An 11,319-nucleotide genomic window follows, 5' to 3' on the forward strand; every position below is an offset into this window, starting at 1 on the left:
CGAGTCGAAAACAGCCGTTTTAACATTTTTTTGTCCAACTACATATAGGTGGTTTGAATCAAAATTGATAAAACGGCTGTTTTCGACTAGCCGTACGGCCGCCGTAGAACAAATGTGACCATGCTTGGCATAACATGCTTTTTTGCATGCCGGTCGATCAGTCATCTACAATACAATCAGGGAAGGGAGCGTTTTCAGAAGAACTTGCTTGTAGGATTAGGGTTACCCCATAAGTTGAAAATTATACAGAATAAAATGGTTAGATTTATTAACTGTTCTGGTCCCAGAACCCCCAGAACCCATGTTGGCTATACCGAACTCACTGGAGCAGGTTTTCTTGAAGTCAACAAAAGATCAAAGCAGCTTATTTTGCACCACGTGCATAAAATCTATCACAATAGATCGAACCATTACATTGGATCAAACTTTAATCTCGTTACCGAAATACATAACTATAATACAAGAAACAGCCATTTCAACTTTTGCTTACCAGAAAGCTAGGGAGTATTGGTAACTCCCTATAAAACATTGGAATTTTCTTCCCAATTATATAAAGGAAATAGGAAACTTTTGCATTTTAAGAGGAAATTGAAAGAATATCTTTCACTTGAGAGTCAAAAAGAAGATGCAAATGATATGTTATACGGTTTGATTTAGCCTGAATCCTGACCTAGGTCTTTTCTCTTCTCTACCAGGTATTATTATGTATTTTACATAGTGTGATTGAAGCTTCGATATGTTCTTTCTTCTATTCTTTCTATTTCTTTTATCTCTTCCTATTCTCCTCTTCGTGTTGTCGTCACCGTTTTTGATGTTGTTCTTCTCCTTATTTATTTTCCTTCGTTATCAGTTTCTTCCGTCTCCTTCTACTCCTCGTCCCCACTATTCTTCTGTTGCTCCTCTTCCTTCTCCCTCTTTTCTTCTTCTTCTTCGTTACTATATATCTAATTTATTGTCTATATATCTTATTTATTGGTAATACTAAATTCTGATTTTTTTTCATTCATTTTTAATATGTAAATAGTATAATTGAACCATTTTAATTCAGGACCCCACTGGAAATAAGCTTTCGAGCTTTCGTGGGTCATCCTGTGCAAGCCTGTTGTTTTAATGCTACTGTATATATGTTATGGTGACTTGCCAAATAAAATCAATCAATCAACCCCATGGTTTCTGTCTTGAAAAATGGAGGGATGATTGTACATGCCATCCCCCTCTCCGAAAAGTGTGTGGGGGTGTACCCCCCCCCCCCATATAGTTTGCCTTGACGACAATCTGTTTAATATGCCGGCGGGATGCCGGCACACTTATTGATAATCTTGATCCTCATATTTTTTGCTTGTTTTCATTCTCATCATGCTCTGTAACCATTAACAAACCCGACCGCTTAATCATTATATTTGCTTAAGTTTTTATACCGGTATACCTACTTTACATTTTGTTATACCAATAAGTTACCCTTCGTTTCATACGCACATTATTTTAGACTTTTTCAAGAACAAAACATGTTGTATAAAAAGAGGGCAGTGTAAAATGCGCCGTATTAATTTCCGGGTAAATTTTAGTATTCAAATTCAAATTCAAATTTATTTATTTCACTTCCATCAAACAAAAACAAATTGTATACCATATATAAACATAAGTATTTGTGTCCGTTGCAAAGAAACAAAAATAACAATAGTATGTTGTGAAAAAAAACACTTAGATAATTTGGGCAACACATAGGAGGTTTCAAATAAGTATACTATTTTTCAATGATTAAATTAAGATGGAAATGGAGGGACCCGCTAAAAAGGCAATGCTTGTACAATGTGGACCCCTCAAAAAAATAGATAACACAACAAATATCAAAGTACAAATACAGATATTATGTAATCAAATGAGGAAAAAAAATAAATGAGAGAGAAATAATACTCACAAAATAAATACGAATTAATCAAAAATTATAAGTTGTATAGGACAAAACAACCTGTCCTAAAATATATCCACCCTTCCCCACCCCTCCCCCCCCGCGAAAAAGAAAAAAAAGAGGGAGAATGCCCTGAGAAGATGGATGGTTGCTGCTGAACGTTGGTAGAACACATGCCATCATGGACTCAAGCAAACTGGATTCAATGATGTGTATAAAAGGAGAAAAATATATAAAATGACCTGGAAAGAATATAATGCACGAAAAATGTGATTGATGCCGTAACAAATAAGCGGTAGGAAGGCGGATAAGCGGACAGGAGAGAGAGAGAATAGAGGAGAGGATAGACACAATAATGTATGCGGTTCAATACCGAGCACATCTGAGGACTTGTGTCAGGGTTTTTTTTAATAAAAAAAACGATAATGATTAATTTATGTTTTAATTATAGTCTTTATAGTAATAATGATGACTTGACAGAGATGAATTAGATTTAATTTGAGGGTACATTATAAGATTTTAGTAGAGATAATTTGAATTTAGTCTTGAAAGAGTTCAAAGATTTTGCAGTTGTATATCATTATGAGGTGAGTTCCATAACTTCGGGCCATCATATAAATGTGTTCTGAGCCAGTAAAGTTCTTAAAAGTGGTAAATGGAATTCACCCAATCGCCTTGTTGGATAGGTATATATTCAAGGTCAAACTTGAATATATTGGCATGAAAATTAAACATTTCGAGCATTCAAAGTTTTTTTTAAACATGAATGAGGAGAGCGCGAAGTGCGAGCTGAAATTTTTGTTATACTGACTAGAAAGGGAACTTGATAAGGACATATCGAAAACTTGCATACAGTGTACCGGACATATAAAAACATAGCAGACGACGTTTGCAGACCTCGCGATCATCGTATGACTAGTGGTGCAGAATGTTCCATTGCGGCTTTATGGGGGAAATAGTATTACAGAGGGATAAAAGGTCTTCACAAATAATGTTTCAGCGTTGATTCGCAATATCTTATGTCGATTTCATTAATTATCCTTACATTTAACATCATTTAAAGTGAAACGATTAAACAAACTTAAATTTCAGACTTACCAATGCAGTGATAAGCTAGGATGCACCCCTCGTATACATAATGGACCCTTCACAACATTCAGAGACATATCCAATTCAGAGAATAAAATTGATTTTTGTTGGCAAAAATAATGGTATCTGATATATTTATATCCATAGTTCGGACTGACAAGGTATATATATTTATGTATTCCTAATAAAATGTTCAGCACTGCAATGGAAAGAGCTAGAAAACCGCTGTGACTCGAACAACACACCGACGTACACAAAAGCTCTGTCCAGCCCTATGTGTTGAATGCACGTCGAGTGTAGGTTTGCTCTTCGGACATCAGTATCACAAAGAAAATCTCCTCTGATTTGATGATAAAAGTGCACTATTTCCTTATTAACCAATCTCCATGGTTCTTTCATGAGTATTTGCCTTACAATGTGCCCTTTATTATAATCTGGGCGGAAATTCTTGATACCATCACCCAACGATGTGACGACGGATATAATCCACCCGGGTACTATAAAAATGTCCCCCTAACCCATTATCCCGGTAAATTGCCAATTCGTCTACTGCCATCCCGTCCACTCACCACATGGTCTACATTCATTTCGTCTAATGCCATTTCGGCCATCAACATTTCGTCTACCACCCATTTCGTCCAATCACCATTTCGTCTAATAGCCATTTAGTCTAATAGCCAGTTAGTCTATAGCCAATTCGTCTACAACCATTTCGTCTACCAACCATTTCGTCTAAATCCATTTGGTCTAATGCCAAATCGTCCATTAACCAGTTCGTCCACCGTTCATTTGGTCCAATAGCCATGTCGGCTAATTTCAGTTGGTCCAATATCCACATCGTCTACTTATCAACTCGTCCAATTGCCATTTCGTCTAATAGTCATTTCGTCCATCAACCATTAGGTCCAATAATCAGTTCGTCTACCAACCAAATCGTCTACTAACCATTTCGTCCAATTCCCAAATCGTCCAATAGCCATTTAGTCTAATAGCCATTCGGTCCAATAGCCATTTCGTCTAATACAAATAATTTGCGTTATCCGAGGAGGGAGCGAAATGACTTTAATACCTTGAAATTATTGATGATATTAGTTTAAAAAAAACCCTAAAAACTATGATGATAACTACTATCGCAAGGGTCGATTCAGTGGGTACAGCAATTCAGGCACCCCCACCCCCCCCCCTAAAGCGCGCGCACACACACACACATATAAAAGGGGGAACTAAGATGGGGAAAATGGAAAAGGGTCCTTTTATTTTAATTTGTCGCTCAATTTGTATTAAAAAAAAGAAAGGAGAATATTGTATTCCGATATCAAAATACGACGATAAACAGATGAAAGACAATATAGCCTTTAAAAGAAATATTATTGATCAATATACCCCCATCCGCAAAAAAGAGCTCTTCCCGATCTGTCCTATCTTCTTTCCTTGTACTATCCTCTCCCTTTTTGTTCGTTTCCCGTCGCTAGAAGCCCGCCTGCGCCTAAAATAAATGTCGGCCTAGTAGTATTGACAATAACGATGAGTATAATGTTTGTGATATACTCATGCTGTAGCAATTAATGGATATAATAATAAGAATGATAATCATCATAATGATACTAATAAATAACAATAATAATAATAATAATAAAATTCACAATAATACTACTACTAATAATGATTATGATGATCATATTACTAATATTAACAAAAATGATAATAATAAGGATAATCATAATAGAAATAATATACATAATTAAAAACACTTCCATAATGCAAAGTAATCAATGACGAACAACACTAGTCAACAGTGATAAAATAAATCAAGAAGTTGAAGAGAATTGGTAATTAATTAGGCCCACAATCGCAAATAGAGTCGACTCGGGTCGTAGAGGGCGCTAGTGCAGCATAGTAGACCAGTATGCGTATTAGACGAAATGAATATTAGACGAAATGGTGATTAGCCAAAATGGCAATTGGACATATTGGTTATTAGACCAAATGGCAATTAGACCAAATGATTGTTAGCCGAAATGAGTTTAGACCAAGTGATAGTAGACCAAATGCAGTTAGACCAAATGGAACATGGACGAAATGAAAGTAGACCAAGTGGTTATTAGACCATTTGCCTTTAGACCATTTGGCTATTAGACCAAATGGGAATAGACGTAATGATAGTGGACAGAGTGGCTATTGGACCAATTGGCAAAAAAATACCATTAGACCAAATGGCTATTAGACCAAATGATAATAGACGAAATGGCTATTAGACGAAATGGCTATTAGACGAAATGGTGATTGGACGAAATGGTAATTGGACCATGTGGATAGTGGACCAACTGATGGTAGACGAAATGATATTAGACCATGTGGGCAGTGGACAAAATGGCAGTGGACGAAATGGCAATAAACCATTATCCCAATACATATTCCTGACTATGGATGGTTTTTAGTGATTTTAATGTAATAAAGTGCCATATTTCCCACCAATTGAATGTAAAAAAAATTATGGTCATCTGATAGAAGAAGTTATTAACATTCATTTCAGGGGGGCGGAAATTCTATCTGAATCAACGCTTGTCCTTGATACACATTTATTTGTGAAAAAGGGGTATGATGCAAGGGAATTCTGCGTGTTATAAGGGTGCGCGCGTGCAGCGAGGACCTTCTGTCCGCTAGTTTTCCATATGTTGCATTAAGTGACTCATGAATGGGATACATATCTTATGTTTTACTTAAAAAGGGTATTTCATTTAGGAAAAAGGACACTTTAAAATAATAAATAAAAAAATAATAATAACGTTTTATTAACCCAGGGTAGCCACTTCAGTTAGGAAACTGCTCTACCAGCGGGCCCTGCATAACATAACATAACACTTGCAGTTGGGGTAAATGCATTTTTTTTTATTTTCTGGGATTTTTTTTTGGGGGGGGAGGGGGCAAGTGTCACCCCCCCGTTCCGCCGCCCCTATAGATCAGTGGATGGGTGTAAGCTAGCTAATCGCCTGTCAATTTTCCGTCTTTCAAAGAACAAAGCATTGCCCTGGGAAGCGGGTGTACTGAAGCATAATAAATATTGGCCAGGGTTTGAGGAAAATCCATTAAAGATTAAGAAAGTTATGAGAAATTAAAATTTGGGATTTTTGACGTCATAAACGAGCAGATGCCCCATTATGTTATGTAATATAAAATGCATAAATTTCAATTTCAATGGTTCGCGATAACTTATTTTTGTTTTCTTTTTAGAAACGGGTTTGAAATGAATTGTTTATTGATTTACTGAAGGTACGGGAGAAACCATTTTCAATTTTCTGAGCAAATGACATTCAAATCATCAATTGTTTACAATACCATGTGTAGGAAAGTTGCTCGCATAATTATGACATCACAAATCAAATAATTAAAGTTCTAATCATTTTTTTTTATTCTTTGATGGATTTTTCTCAAACCTTTAGACATTTTAAAATACTTTTTTGTTATTATTCACTAAACTTTTTGTCAGGTACGTGAACTTCCTCTTTTAAATATGTCGTAGATTTCTTGAAATATTGCCTTATATACACCAAAGGCGGATAATCTTTATTTTTCTCGTTTTGGTTTGATAGAAAACACTGTTGTTGTTTTTTTACGCCATTGAGTCAGTTCCAACTTCTGAAAATTTGATCACTCACTTCGCTCGCTCGCTCGCAAATCAATATGCATGATCGGTCAAGTAGCTTATGTCACTGTGAATATTAAAACCATTAAAACAAATATCGGATCGAAGAAAATAAAATCGTTGTAGGCATTCACTGTCACCAATATAATATGATAATTACATATCCACTGACGTGGCGGTTCCACCACCCATTTTTTTTAAATATTAGTTTAATACCCCCCCCCCACACCCACATACACTGTTTGGATCGGAATTACGATGGTCGAAAACACATATTGATATTCCACATAGTACCTTTGTCAAGTTTTCCACATTACTGGGGAGGGAGCAAATTGATATATTTGCATCCAATATTGTTTTGGGGGTGATCACCCCCCCCCCCTCATATTCGACTCCTCTGACTTCCTCTCCCACCATAGAGATTCTTTTCCTATTTTATTTAACAACAATAGCAAAGTTTGAATACAATGATGAGTCAACATTGTATTCAAACTTGACCTACAAATAACAGAATTGCATAAACCCCCCCGGGGGGGGGGGGGGGGCGGCACTCGACCAAAAAAGTGGTAGGGGTGTGCCGCGGGCGAGAGAAAAAACGAGGGCCTTGGAGCGGGCTTATTGTAAAAAGGAGGGTCCTTGGAACGGGTTTCGGAACTACAATTTTGTGAAAAGGGGGGGGGGGGGGGGTCCTTGGAACGGATCGCCAGCGTGCGTATGCACCCCTATGGAACGGGTATGCGTGCATGATGCATCTAGCGCGGCCTCCGCCGGGTGCGCTCGCGCAGAGACGATGGTCGGACGGCGCTCGGCGGCCGCTTTTCACCAAAATTGCAGCAGATCAATACGACCGGAACGGCGTAACGAAAAATATGCGAAGGTTTGGAGCGGATTTCTTTCTTCTTTTTTTCTCGATTAGACAAAAATGCTATGCCTTGGAACGAAAATTTGGGTGTTAAAATGGGGGTCCCCTCCGCGGCACATACCCACTATGCATTATATAGGGACTCAGTGCCCCCCCCCCCCGTATAAACCGGACTATATTCGTTTCTTATAATGGCTTTTTGGTGCATTTATAAATATTTACCGGTACTTATAACAAATAAAATAGGAAAAGATTGTCGAGAATTGAATTTGGAATATTTGTTTGATAAAGAAATATGTATAATGTGATTTTGAATGTTCAATTATGAATATAATGAATGTCCATGGTGGGTTTGATAAAAAAAAATGAGGATCGAACAATTTCCATGATCATTTCGTAAGATTTTTAAAGTTGAGCTTGCTCGTTATGGTTTTATCGAAATATTCTGAAAGGATTGATAACATAACAATTTTCGCAGCTAGGTTTGGGCCAACAATAGTAAAAAAATAAAAATAAAATGAAAAAATAATAATTGAAGCAGCGTCGGCAATAACACTACAGGGTCTCGAATATGGTAAAATTTCTTTCAAAATTTAATATCTTTTTCTTTTTTTACTTTAAATTCCATTTTATGTGCCACAACGTTTCATCATTGCCCTTTAATGCATTCAATTTTGTCAGACTACAAGTTTAGTGCTCCTTGGTCTATATTAAATCCTTCAGACAGCAGGCAGTTTGAGTTTCCCTCTTTATATTTTTTTTCTCTCTCAATGCATACATGAGAAAAGAAATGTAATTACTGAACTGTGTTCAAAATCGTGAAATATGGGACAAAATGATGCGACCGGACAGGGTTGTACCGGTCGCGTGGCAAATTGATGAAATACGGTACTGTCCCTTAATTGAAATCTGCATCATCTTCTCATCTTATTTTCCAATACCACGATTGTAATTACAAAAAAAAATCCATGGGCGGAAATCCAAGGGGGGACGCGTCCCCCTACCAAAAATAGTAGGGGACACAATATGAAATGTCCCCCTACTCTTTTTGATACATCATTCACAATCGAAATAATACATGTATTTTTTACTAAAAGACCTTACATTTTGGATGAACCCCCCTTTTTTTGCTTGTCAAATTTTCGAGCCCCTGGTCCGCCTACCTTTGGGGACAGATTTCCGCCCATGAACAAATCCTGATGTTTTTTTATTGTACCCATGTATTTCCTAAATGATTTCTATTGCCATATTTGTATTTTGATGTTTTTATATGTTCCCCATGTTCACATTATCGTTGTATTTGTACTTTGATAAAAATGAACAAATTAGAACGCAAATCTCCTTCATCGGCTGTGAATCTCATATATTAATGAAATATCATTTCGGTAAGATCTACAGATTGATTTCATACACAGTCTTTATTATCAGGTCAATACCTGATTTTCATGTTTTTATAGATCCTATTTAATACTTCCTCAAACTCCTGTTTTAAACAGATAAAACTATTTCCAGACTTCCAGGTGTCACGAGGTTAGTAGGTGTGTAGCCAGCTACTGATGTAAAATAACGACACAAACACACAAAACTTTACAATGGTTTGATTTGTTTTATTTTGTTCTATGTACAGTCTCATAGCACATACTTGACAGTGCGGTATGAATGTAGGAGGTTAGGATACTTGCCATATCAATCTTCTTTCTCTTAATCATTCAAACAAAATAGAAAAAATACAATTGGACACGAATTAAGCCAACATTTGCTATCATACTTTTGTTTGAGGTTTATCAACAAGGAGCTATGAATAATGTGCAGAGGTGGTGCAATGAGGGGGGGGGGGGGGGTGCAGAAGAAAAAAAGAAGAGTATAAAAAGAGAAGTCTGGATCATGAAATCATTTTAGCCTGGAACCCTTATCAGATTACCGCAGCACCACCCCTGTTGAGGTATTACTCTCTGATAACAAACAGAATGAAATTATAGATATGAAGGAGAAAATATATCATAACATCCTGGAAATTGGGCAAAATTTCTACAAGTTTTAAACATTAAGACACAGATAAAATACATAAGCTTAAAATAGAACAATGTAATTGAACTACATGTATGTACAAAAGTTAAGAGTACAATATTTTATACAACATATTCAAGCATCAATACTGAAGAAAATGACCAAAATATAAAATGTGCATCAATATGAGAGAATTGTCATTCATGATAAAAATCTGCAGTGATAAAAGGGGTTCTTCATAGACCTATGAAATATTGAGTTCATTCATTTCAACAATAGCAAATGGAATTGAATTTTAGAGTAAATGTTCATATCTTACATTTTCCATTTACCGTATTTACATCAACAAAGTAAACATTTTCCATTTATCGAATTTGATCTATCGAAAACCATGCACATAAAATGACACTACCATAATCCCAATTGCATATATCACAAATTTGAATTGAATTAAAAATAAAACATTTTAAAACATAACAATATAACCTTCAAGGAAATATCACTGTAAAGTACCAAATTCATAAATTCAAAAATTCTGAATTCAAAGGATATAGACAATTTTTATCTTCTTTTGCAAGTCCACTTTTCAAATATCATTGATGTTTGGTAAGTCAAGTATTTAGAGATCACCTAAAGGGGTACAAAAAGTGGTCTTTATCAGCAAGTGGCATCTATAGGCAGGTTCTTGCAATAATAATAATATAAGATCTAGATTAATCAAGCGCTTTTTTTTTACTGAGGATACAAAGCGCTGCTAGTATCACCTGGATTTAGCTGCACTGCCCATATTGGCATTTGAGGAATTTCTTCCTACCAGGTGTCTAACTCACTTCATCTACCAGGTGTCTACTCACCTCATCTACCAGGTGTTGACTCACCTCATCTACCAGGTGTCGACTCACCTCATCTACCAGGTGTCGACTCACCTCATCTACCAGGTGTCGACTCACCTCATCTACCAGGTGTCGACTCACCTCATCTACCAGGTGTCGACTCACCTCACCTACCAGGTGTCGAGTCACCTCATCTACCAGGTGTCGACTCACCTCATCTACCAGGTGTCGACTCACCTCATCTACCAGGTGTCGAGTCACCTTATCTACCAGGTGTCACCTCACCTCATCTACCAGGTGTCGACTCACCTCATCTACCAGGTGTCGACTCACCTCATCTACCAGGTGTCGACTCACCTCACCTGGGTAGAATACAGAGTGGGTAAACATGCCATGGATAGGAATCAAACCCATGTCCCTCAGACGAGAGTCATAAACACAAGACCACAACGCCCCCTTAATACAACTTAGAAAAATATTTGAGGTAACAAAAATTGAGTTGGACAATGAAGGATGTAGGATTGGAGTGACATAATTCATGTAGCTTCCCTAGAAGTACAAAAGTATACACAGGTGCATTGTAGCCTTTGGTGGTGACCTGTGATGCCGCCAGTGTCATGGGACAACTGAAAAGTGATTTGTGTTAAAAATAGATCATTGGGAATATTTCCCATTTTATTTCATCATATCTCAAAGCCTTATTTTAGCCTGAAATTGTGCAAAATATTGAGTGATAACAGTTTCAAAATGTGAAAAACCTTTTGATTCAGCACCTAACAAATCATACCCAGTATTTGAGCAGTAAGAGACGTTTCAACCCATACTGTGTACTTAATATTTAAATGCATCAGTATGTTTCGACATTGATGCTAGTGATTTTTCGAAGGGAGAAAATCACCAAGTTCCCTAAATTGGCATTGTATCATATTCTTCCAAAACACTATTTTCAACCAGTTCCAACTATTGACCATAATTT

The sequence above is a fragment of the Lytechinus variegatus genome, chromosome 4 (assembly GCF_018143015.1).
Source record: "Lytechinus variegatus isolate NC3 chromosome 4, Lvar_3.0, whole genome shotgun sequence".
NCBI lineage: Eukaryota > Metazoa > Echinodermata > Echinoidea > Temnopleuroida > Toxopneustidae > Lytechinus > Lytechinus variegatus.